Source organism: Rousettus aegyptiacus, unplaced genomic scaffold, assembly GCF_014176215.1.
Source record: "Rousettus aegyptiacus isolate mRouAeg1 unplaced genomic scaffold, mRouAeg1.p scaffold_m13_p_8, whole genome shotgun sequence".
Classification (NCBI taxonomy): domain Eukaryota; kingdom Metazoa; phylum Chordata; class Mammalia; order Chiroptera; family Pteropodidae; genus Rousettus; species Rousettus aegyptiacus.
Genome location: NW_023416311.1, coordinates 52,446,308 through 52,458,729, shown reverse-complemented (window position 1 = coordinate 52,458,729; position 12,422 = coordinate 52,446,308).

Sequence of the window (12,422 nt, the reverse complement as noted above, 5' to 3'; positions counted from 1 at the left end):
GCTGCAGTAGTTCCTTCTTTCACTTATTGCCACCCTATGGACATGTACATGACTCCGTACCCCTATTTTTAGGGTTTGTGTGATTGATACACTTTTTAGTTTAAAGTATTGATTCTTGAAATTTGGAGTCTCTTGCTCCTATCTGCTGGAACTGAAGGCTGAAGGTAAGACTTTAGCCAATCTGATACTTGTCTCATATTTCCTGTTTCATGCTTGGAAATTCTGGCTATGATCCTATTTTCCCCTCTCATTGTAATCAATTTACTCTTTAAAGTGAAGATGGAAAAGGACAAGTGTTCATGTGAGGAGTCCTAAGCAGGTATTTCAAACGAGCTTTATCATGCTGATCTTTATTTCAATGCATACATCCCATTTAATTACAGTAGGAGACAGACATTGCACAGCTCACAAAGATGGATAACTTGATTACATTTTATAGTTTTCTTGACTTGACAAGTGTTGGCAAAGGCAATACATTAGTTTCAGTGTCTAGGGCATCAAATGTCATAGTGATAATAGGTTTGGGAACCACGTGTTTCCTTTGGTGACAGGCGGCCACATGCTGTTCTATGGTTTTAGACTAGGGCTTGGAAGAGATGAGAGAAAGTTGCAAGGAGGTGAGAAGTATATGAATCGGTTCCTGGGGTGTCCTGAGGCTCAGAAGAAAATGACTTGAAACAATTCCAGCTCTCACTTTTTTCCTTCAATCAATTCCCAGCTGGTTGTGACAGAAGGCAGATGATAAGAAAAGAGAGGAGAGCAATAAAGTGCAGCCACTTTATAAAAGAAGAAGCTTCCCAGAGGGAAGGAGAATGAAAAAGAAGCAAAGAACTTGGGGGTGGGTAAAGGAACAGAGCTTGCTTGGAGGAGCGGGGAGTAGAATAAAATCTTTGAATGTTCTGATCAGCAGTAATAGCTGTTAAGAAGTTGAAACAGGTGTAACAGGATTCAGAGGAAAAGGGCTTCACGATAACCCTACACACTCACTATATTATTCAATATTTGTGTCTTTGACAAAATCTGGCTTAGTTAAATTGAGAACAAAGATGAAAGAAACTTTCCCAGTTACCACCTGATCTTGTAGTCATTAAAACAGCAGGATAATTTATACATAAAGCAAGAAAGAAACTACCAGGGATTCCTCAGTCTTAGGAAAAACTGAGAACACATAACTCTATTTAATTCTTATATGTATTTTTTCTTTTGTAATGGTTTCATGGAAGTAAGTTATAGAGCACTGACTTGATATTTACATGTTTTGAGAAGAAAGGTGGGTCTGCTTCTGTGTCCCCCAGAATGTATATATTTGTAACTGACAGAGTTAAAGTGTAGCAATTCAGGAAATCATGCCATTATAAAGGAATCGCTTATGTTTCTGCATTCTCTGTGGTTTACAAAGCAAAATCAGGCTGAAGGAAGATAAAATATTTCCCACAGAACTTTGGAGTAATTGGATACATGTTAAAGCTTAAAGAGTAACAACAATAATAATAACTGCCTTAATAAATAAAGCATATTTAAAAAGAGTTAGCATTATTTGGAGAATATTCCTACAATGAGCTGCAGGAAAACAGGAATGTTTTCACCTTTTTTTTTTTTTTTTTTTTTGCTAGGTTGATTTTCTAATATGTTTTTGTGTGAGTCAGACTCTTAGGAACATATCTGAAATTTCTGGATTTCTTGGAGGAAGATAAGTGGTGGTTTTCTGACTTTTGTTAGCACGAATGAATTGACTCCCGCCTATAGAAGGTAGGAGAGGGACTAGAGAGATCCATAAAGTCATGGTCTTGCTCTCATGTGACTAGGAATATTTCAGGTTTGTAGTAATTTTAATGATGGCAGAGTCTAGGTAACCTTTGGGATTTAAGAAGGTAGCTATACTTCTGCTTACTTCGTTTATATCTAAATATTAAATATACTATAAGGTATTCAGGGTCTTTGGAAGCACAAGAAAGGCTTTGCTTCCAATCCACAGAATTATAGAGTGATGACTTTGTTTTTTATATTCAAGAGGATTTAATGCAAAAGTCCCAGTGAGTAAATTGATTAGGTGGGAAGCAGTCACCTACATACAAACGCTTTGCACCATGAACATAGGTTTATTTTTGTGGACTGTAAGACTGTTAGCATTCTATTTCTGTTCACCCTCACACTGTTTACTAATATACTGAATAAAAAGCATTTTCCACAATTAGCACCCTGCCCTCAAAAAACCATACAATATGGATTAAAGTTGAGGCAGATCCAATTAATGTGTATTAACCTCTGTTTAACTCTTACTTAGAAATACTTTATTTTACTGTTTTAATTTAGAGTCCAGTGATTATTTTCTGATAGTGATTTTGAAAGAATTATTATACTGCTAAGGAGAAAAAAGAGACACTTAGGAGCTAAGTCAGTTTTATCACTCTAAAGAATAGGAAATAGAAGTCTTTGCGAAATTATGTTTTTAAAACAAATTTTCTCCCACAAAAGTTAGATTATCAGGCAATTTTTTCAGCATAAGAAAAAGATTTGCCAATAAGTTTTTCCTGTTGATTTTTCAGATTTCTACATTTCATCTTCCCATGTTTTTCATCTTTATTAATCTCCAGAGAGATTTATTAGTGGGCTGAGCTTAAGATCTGCAAATGATAAAGTGATAAAGCTAATATAATGCAAATCACATAAGATCCAATGATGTTAGATAAATGTCAGTTTGTGCTAGATAAAAGAAAAAAAATCCAATGAGATGATTATTGGGAAGAAATTGCAGTTTTCAAAAGTAAAAAACTGATTTTAAAAGTCATTATTTTCTTTGGCCGTAATGGTACAATGAAATATGCAAATAACATGATATTTAAATGGATTTCTTAGTTCAACACAGAATTTTTTCTTAACCTTGAATTAAGCCTTTCATCATAGTTAGAAACCTCATTTACTTTTTTCATTACACAAATATTCCTGTTTTATTTTTCCAAGATCGAATTCAGACCCTCTTAAAATTGTTCTGATAAATGCCTATAAAGAACAAAGCATGGAGAAGTTTAACATCTACATGAACCAACAGGAAAAACTGACTGAGAGTGTATACCTCAATGTATTTTGGGGAAGAAATAGATTGCACTGCTCATAATGTTGCAGTACCACATGCTGTTCAGAGCGGCTAGGGTCAGGAAGATGCAGTGGTCATAATGAAAAAAATTTATTATGCATGAGTCAATTCCCTTATGTTGTGTCTGAAAGATGTTGTGCTTGGCAGTAGGAGACTAGTGGGAATAAGAGTTTTAAGTTCTTTTTCTGTAACCTTAAAATAAATTAGAAGTTGAACATGATGGTTTCACATAGCAGAGCTCCTTTAACTCTTATAACGCATCAGTTGGGGCCTGGTTCTTTTTAATTAATGAACACACACACCAACCTGACTGACAGAAAAAGCTTTCCCAGAATCATTATGACTCCTGTATAGCTGCAGAGCCTTTCCTGATCTACCCGTCACTCTTCAGGGATACCACTCTTAAAGACTTGACAATTTCTTCTGCATCCTTTTCTTACAACATTTAGAACATGCTGCCTGGAATCTGCTTCACCATAGCTTTTTGAATAATTAACTTACTCATTTTCTCTCTTCCTATTTGCTTTCTTCTCCCTTCTCCCATTCAATCAGCAAGTTTATAAGCCTCCAGGGAAGGATGTAACAGACAGGAAAGTGCATACGAAGAGCTCTTCCTGACTTTGGTTTCTAGAATATTAATGTCTTAGGAGAAGAGAGTGAGTTCCGTAGTTTAACCAAAATACTACGGGGTTTAGAGAGGGAGAGATTCCCCTTCTCTAGCACTAGAAAAATTCCCCTGGGGGTTCAGGGGGGCAAAAAAACAAGGGAAGCGATTGGGGAATAGAAATTGGTGAGTCACAAGGGCCCCTGCTTCTGGGAATGGGTCTCTGGAGTCAGGGAGAAAAGGGTTTGCAGATGCAAGGATAAACTCATCGAGATTTCGGGGTATTCAGTGACCCATAAGGGGAACCATTCTTTTATTCTCAAGTAGGAGTAAGTAGTTGGTGGTAGGAAATAGGTTTTAAGTTCTTTTTCTGCAATCTTAAAATCAAAACTTTGAGACTCTCCACAACTAAAGGGGAGAGGGAGAGCTACCTCAGTTTGCTACTTGCTTAGGTTAAGGAGAAGGTGGGATGATATGGAAGTCTTAGGAGAAAGAAGACAGAAGGTGGTGAAAACCAGGTATTTATTCCTGTCCCGTTTTGTATGCTTTTCCATTTCATAAGCCTTTAAGAGAATGGATACAAATTCAGATAAAGACTGGATGTGGCTAGATGATTGGTTGAAAGTGGATTTGCAGCACCATATTTGGAATAGGCAAATAGGAGTAATTTCTTTTAGTTTTAGAAAAATAAAGAGGACTGTATTGGGGGACTTTTGGTTTACTTGAATTTATGAGCTAAGCTTCATGTCTTATCTACATTTAAAAAATTATTAAAGTTATGATACATCAGATTTTTTTTCTAGATATTTTCAGAACATTAACTAATTTTCATCATTCCACCATGAAAAGATACTATCTTTGCTTCGTCTCCTTATTTTTAAATAGATGGGGAAATTAAGGCAGACGGCGATTATGGAAACTGCCCAGAGAGTTTAAGTGACAGATTCTGGAATTTGAACCCAGGTGTGTCTCTGGAAGCTACTCTTGGCCACTATTTTCAGTTGCCTCTCACACTTTGTATTTTCTTAAAGGCACAAGTCTGTCTTTGCTTCACCCAAAGTCCCTGCTATACTATTTTGCTAAACATCTATTAAAATACATCTATACTCCAAGTAGACAAGGCATACTGAATAAATATAAAAAATTAAAAAAATTCTAAAACTTGGAAGAGTGCCCAAATTCACTGAGGATACCATCCTATTTTCTTTATCATAAACCACTTGCAAACTGGCATGGCGAACTGTAGTGAAAGCCCCCAGTGCACTAGCCATGTGTACTTTATACAAATGATATTTTTTATGCAGCTCCTCCCTTTTTGTTTTGGTGGAAAGCTATACTGAATATTGAAACAAAATGGAAAATTGTGGCATTAGATTTGAGCTAGAGCTGTAAGGGAAAGTTAATAAAGCAATAAATACCACAGAGCCACATCTGATGAATGTAATGAATGTCACACAGTCTCCTTCTATATCTCAAAAACCTCAGCTGTTTGGTTTAATTTTTGGTTGCCTTGGATTTTTTGAGAAACATAGTGATTTAACCATTAAAAGACCTCACTTAGTGGTCGCAAGATCCTTGTGGTCAGATATTATGTTAAGTCATTGGTTATTTTCTCAGGCAATCAAATTAACTTAGCCTGTCAAAGTATAAAATATGAACTAATTATGACTTTGGCCAATATTGATTGAAAAGACATATTTAATGCAGACAGGAGTCAGCTGTTCTTTATCTCCACTGAGAATGAAGCAAGAGGTTGTGCTTAAATTGCAGCCAGAGCACTTGAGTTAGAAAAAGCTTTTAGATAGAGAAATGTGTGGCTTGGGAATTCCAGGGAGTTTCTTCTTTAAAGTCTAAAAACCCACAAAACAAAACTGTTCAGGGGTATCTTAAAGGCGATTCTGGTGTTCTTTCCATCACCCTAATCCTCTGGGTGGTGGTTTTTGGCATTTCTAGTGTGGCTGAGTGAAGCATTCCATTTGACTTATAAAATTTAGAAGTTTGTGTTTCTAGAAGACAATTTTGTGTCTTTTGACCTTGATGTTCAAAGTTTAGTGCTCAGAACTGCAGCATTAGAGTCATCGAAGACCTTAGATGTTTAGAATTTCAGGCTCTTGTTAGACTTACTCCACTGAAATCTACATTTGACAAGATCCTTGGTGATTCACATGCATATTAAAATTTAGGAAGCCTTTTGTGGAAATCCTTCATTTTCCCTTATGACACAATGCTACAGGTAGTGCCCTTAAAGCTTACTTAGTATGACAGCAGAGGTGAAAATTGGGCTGAAACCCACTTCAGGGATTTCTATAATTTCATACTCTTTCCCTCTAACCTCAAACTGTAGCGCGCATCAGAATCACTTGAACTTGTTCAAACACAGATTGTTGTGCCCCACCCCTCTAGTTTTTGATTCAGTAGGTCAGGAATAAGTATGAGAATTTGCATTTTTGGAATGTTTTCAAGTAATGCTGTTGCTGCTGATGCTACTGGTTCGGAATCACCACTCTGAAATCGGGTATTGATCCTGGTTTACTTTGGCTCTAATTAATTCTTATTGCAAAACCAAGTAAAGGCAGTGTCATATATAGAGCAGAGGGAGTAACTGTTATCTTTGGATTATGTGGCTTTGGGGAAGTTGTGTAATCTTTCTGAGCTTTCATCTTTTCACCTGTCCAGTGGGGATAAAATGAGGTAACAGAAATAGGAGATAGTATGTGTGTAACAAAACTAACACAACACAATGCCTGGAAAAGAGTAAGTTCTCTATGTAATATTAACCCTACCCCTTTCTCATTGAACTTAATTGCATATAAAACAATTGAACACTGCCTGTTCTCACTTTTGTCTCCCTATAGTCTTCATGCAATTAAATTCTAAACTCCTTGCATTAAATTCTAAACTCTAGCAGTAACAAACTTTTTTGAGAATTTTCAGATATACCATATTTGCTGTTATTTTTATATGCTGTGTCTTCTCTAATTTTCTGTTAGTACTCATAATCAAATCATTCTACAATATTCGTCATACAGTCTCTGCTAATTTACCACCCTGTTCATATAGATTTTATTATTCCCCCTCCATGCTATTATTGGACCTTGTCCATTTCTTATTGTTTAACTTGTGACATTGCATTTAATTAGTAAATTAATCATCATTTATACATCTATCCCCTATCCCTACTCCCACAACACACTCTGCCCAGGATAGTCTACTCTTTATGTTAGAGTCACAACTGACTTTGTATTCTGAGCATGTGCTACATATCTTTGTTCATATTAAATGCTCCATAGATTGGCAGAGATTGAAGCAGCCTATGTGATATTTTATAATTTCTTGTTTGGGTTCTCTGTTGGGAACTAGAGGGCAAAGGATTTCCAGCTGAGGTTTTAATGAATTGGCATAGACAAGACTTTCAGGAGAGCTAGGATAAGATTACAATCTTTAGAGAATCCTGCAGATAAATATGGTATTGAGTATTGTATTTAAAGATTATATAACAGTTGAAATAAAATTCATGGAAAATTAAATATAAAATTTATTAATCTACTCATGCAAAAAATTAGATATAAGTTTAATTAGATTTTTCTATGTGCCTATAATACACTTACCATGTACTTACTTATTCACCACTGTCTATTTGGATTTCCATGCATTACATCAATGAAATGCAAAGATGCATTTGTAGGTATTAAAGAAATTACAATAAGATAAGGATGTCCACTCTCGCCACCCTTATTCCACATAGTATTGGAAGTTTTAGCCACAGCAAAAAAAGAAAAAAGAAAAAGAGAAAAATTAGGCCACAAACGGTCCAAATTGAAAAGGAAGAAGTAAAACCGTCATTATGTGCAGATGATATAATATATAGAAAACCCTGATGACTCCACCAAAAATTCTTAGCACTCATAAATGAATTCAGTAAAGTTTCAGGATACAAAATTAATATACAAATATTTGTTTTTATACATTAATAACAAAGTATCAGAAGGAGAGATTAATAAAATAATCCCATTTACAACTGCATCAAGAAGAATAAGAAATCTAGGAATACATTTAATAAGTATTAATCCAACTGATAATGACCTTGATATGTTTTTATTAAGACATACTCTTAAAATTGTTTCTTCATAGGTGTTTCTTATCGAAAGAAATTTACATACCAACAAAACTATAAATACTATTTTCTTTCTCAGAAGAGCTGAAAGGGAAAGTCTACTCTGATTCTTTTTTAAATACAGACTTGAAGATGGGTCTCATAGAAAAAAGTCTACTGGTAAGCAGAAATGAAAACTTTGGCTAAGAAAGACAGTAAGTGCAGCTCTATATCCACAAATTACTGAATATTGCAGCCTTTTATTGCACTTGAATGTCTTTGAGGTACTTTTCTTCCTTGTCTGTCATTGCCTAGCACTCGAAATTCATTAAAACAAATCTATAGACAAATCTGCCAAAGTGATATCTCCATTTATTTAGCTTTACTTGTATAGGAACTACAATGAGAAATACCCGATTTTATCAGAACAGTGGTTCATTCATTTTAATAATCATTATTCACTCTGTTAGAACTAAATCTATTTGGTTTCTGAACTTGCTTAGGAACACTTAAAGGTATACTGGGTTAGATATTTTTTTGTTCATTTTTGGAAGAAGCTACATGGACATTCACAGACACAATGTCCTTCCATAGTTTCATTCATGTAAATATGGCTCCAAAGGCAGCCTATAACATGTACATGGATACAGCTTCTTAGTGTGCTTACACATCCTATATATTCTCAGAGGCAGATAGAGAAGAAACAGGTAGGATATTAAAAGACTAAACATGACTGTATATGTGTTATTATCGCTGACCTTTATACCTAATGAGGCAGGGTCAGCTTATTCTAAATCCCTTGGATCATTTATGGACTGTTTCTACTATCATCTTTGGCCTTTTGTTTATATTCCTTTAAGAACTAACTATAATTACTTCAAAGCAGAGTCAGTTTTTTCTTTTACTTAGTGCAAATTAATACCATAAATCAGTTTTTAACATACAAGTTTACTGTGACATGCAGTATATGTCTGCTACATGCCAGGCACATATTGGGAATTGAGGATTCTAGGATGACCAGCACTAACTACGTGCCAATGAACTGACGGTCCATTGAAGAGAGAAAAAGGTAAACATCTGTGACTTATCAAAAAAGATGCCTTGGGAGCTTAGGGAGCATGTAGGAGGAGCACTCAACCACACTGCTGGGACTGAGAAAACTTTCCAAAGAAAACGCCTAAACCATGTCCTGCAAACAAGTAGGAGATTATGATGTAGAAGAATGGGGGAGAGTAGGCATGTCCTGGCAGAAGGAAAAGTATCTAAAAATGTTTGGAGGAGAGAGGGGGAAAAAAGAGAAACATCACACTTGAGGAGTTAGAAGCAGTTCTCTATTGCTGATGCAGATAGAGTATGAGGATAGTGGCAAGAGATAAGGGTAGAGAGGTCAGCTAGAATCTGCTTATGAAGGACTTTGTGTGCCATGTAATAAATTTGAACTTTTATCTTGAAGGATTTTAAAAATTATATTTTTCAGTTACAGATTTATTGACGTATAATTTACATACAGTAATTTAAATTGCACGCATTTCAAACATACTCTTGATAAGTTTTGAAATACACTCATGGACACACCTGTGAAACCACAACAATCAATTCTTCGCATTTTATATAGATTGATCTAGCAACAGTATGAAAAATAGATTGGAATAAGGCATTCTTGGAGTCAGGGATGGCGATTGTGAAGCTGTGGTCAGATGATGAAGACTTCACTAAAGGAGGAGCTTTGAGGCTGGAGCAGTGTTGTGTTGAAAGATACTAAAGTAGAATCAACTGGGTAATTTATTGGATGATCTGGATAGGATCCAAGTTGAACTCCCAAGTTTATATCTTGGTCCACTGAGAAAATGGCATCATTTTTCTGGAATGGCAAATAGAGAAAGAAGAGATGAGTTCAGCTTTAGACATGTGTTTTAGAAGTTTGTGCTAGAGTCATGGACTAAAAGCATAGTAGGCAGAGGATGAAATGATTCAGCAAATGTATAGCATGAAAAGAGAAAAGAACAGATACCAAGGAGTGGGGAGAGAAGTTGGTAGAGACACAGAAAATATGAATGTGTGAATTTAATGGATAGAAATGCCATAATATTGCACTTAAGTCAGTATTCCCTTGATCTTTGATATGTTGTAATTTTATTGCCTCCCTTTTTCTGTATGGTTCTTTGTTCTCTTACTTTTTTGTTTACTGAACATGGTCATTTATTGCACAAGTTACCCCTTATCTCTTTGATAGGTAAGTTCCCAAGAGATAACAGTAAAAGCAAAATTTTAATTTATTGTTAAACATTTCAATGATCTGACTACTTTTTTAGGGTTCTTATGTATATGTAGAAGAACTGATTTTTCAATCTTGTATTTTCTTTCACTTCTCACTGTAGGTGGCCATTTGTTTTGGCTTCTAGATAAGGGTTTTGCATTTATTTCAGTTAACTCATTTGTGTCAGATAACCCATTCAATTAAACAATTCACTTTAAGGAAGAGCTCTTAAAATTTTAGTTCCTGAGGGCAGAGTCTCTTTGTTTCAGATAAATTTTATTCTTTCAGTAAACATTTCCCCAAAAGTCAATCAGTTCCTGGTACACTTCTACTCATGCAGGATTACTGGGAAAGTTCCTATTTTCTGGTCAACTTCTTGTCTTGGTGGTTGGAGAGGTGGTGGCGTCTGAGTAGTTCGCTGTCCTTATAAATTGATGGTAACTGGAATCTGCCTAGAAAAGAACATAATTATGTGCTATCTTAATGAATTTGGATTTTATCTTACAGGAGTTTAAATATGAGAGAGATATGAGTAGATTTACTATTTAGATAGATCTAGTAACAACATATAACTTGATTTATTTTCATTTTACAAGTATTTGGTTATGGAACATTGTTGAAAACTAGGGCTTCTCTAGGTTTTCCTCAACATAGGTTTTTCTCCATGACACTGTTTGATGGATTTTTTTCCCCTTCTGCGAAAGACCAGCATACTCTGGTGTTTCTCTCATCAACCTGACTTAATTTTCTCCTTCTCTGGCTCATAATTTTTGTTTTTTTGCTATAAGGTGATGCAGCATAGTATAGTAATGCCTACCTTAAACAAAAACTTAATGATTTCCTGCTGTCTTTCTATACTCTAGAACACCCAGAGAGTAGCATAAGTGGTTCTCCTAAAGAATTCTTTTCTTTTTATACTGTAAAGTGTTTTAAAATTTAGCCCAAATTTGAGATAGATAAAAATTCTATAAACTGGCACAATTACTGAATTATAGTAATGGTGCTTACAAGTGAAAATGTGGGTTATTTTGTTGAAAGATGTATTGCAACTCAAACTCTTTTACTCATGCATCATTACATTAGTATGTTTTCCACCCTTGTTTTTAAATAGCCTTTGACTTTCTAGGTCACTGCCTCTAACCTTAGTACTTTGGAAAATGATATTTCCACCTTTTACCCTCACCAAATTGATGATACTGAATTTTAAATTAGGTATTATACATCTGCAAGAAGAGTTGCGCCAAATATTCTTAAACTGAAAGAACTGTCAAGAGAAATGATTTTCATATAGTAATCAGTCCAGTTCTAAATAATCAAAAAGCAATGGTTTTGCTTATAATTGCCTGATTTCATAAATATTTGTGACTAGTTATTATACTCATTTACTATTTCATTCTCTAGGTGATCTAGAATAACATTTACCATATCCCTCTGGCAAAATAAGTTACCTTATTAAACAAGGACACTTTCCTATTCAGGATAGAAAGTGACATCTGCTTCGCATTTTCCAAGTTTATTGCAATTCTTTTTTTTTTTCTTAAATGAAGATCACAGAACAACCTTTTCGGTTACATAAATGCTGAGTCCTACTCTCTTATCTCTTAAATGCTTCTCATTCTGCTCTCATCTGAAGTCAGACATGAGAATGGCTTGATATCAGGTGAATCTCCCTTCACATCTCTCATTCCCTTATTTGAAGTCATTTAAAGCATATTGGGAGGGGACTCAAGATTTGAGCAAAAATTAAAATAATTTTCTTTACCCAATTTCAAGGCAAAAGGAGAGAATATTTTTGAAGTTGCAGAAGCAAAAGTCTCAAGCATAAATTCTATGAGTTATATGATTAATTAAATTTGCCTCAATCATATAACTTTGGTTCAATTTCAAAGTACAGGAAATTATGTTCATGTCATTGATGGCCCAAAGTTTATTGTAGTTAGCAAAGATCATTGAAAAAAACAAGACTGGGTAAAAAAAATGAGGTAAGTATAAACTTTAATATATTTGTGTGCACTGTGTGTACATGTATAACAGTTTTTGATAAGTTGTGCATGTGTATCTGAATCTCTATGCTAGTAGTTTACACCTCTTATGAACAAAGACTTTTTAATATTATAGAAACAATTAGAATCTCATTTCATAGTAGTAACACCTTTAATATCCATAACTGAGAAGATACATAATGGCAAAAAGTTGATAGCATTTATATAGTGCATATGAACAAACTTAAGCCACTTAATCTTCAATTCAACTCTAATATACTCATTTTTCATATGAGAATACTGAGGTACAGAGAGGTTTGTTACTTGCCCAAGGCTACACAATTAGTAAGTGATGAACCTGGAATTCAAACCCAGGTTGGTTCCAAACTATT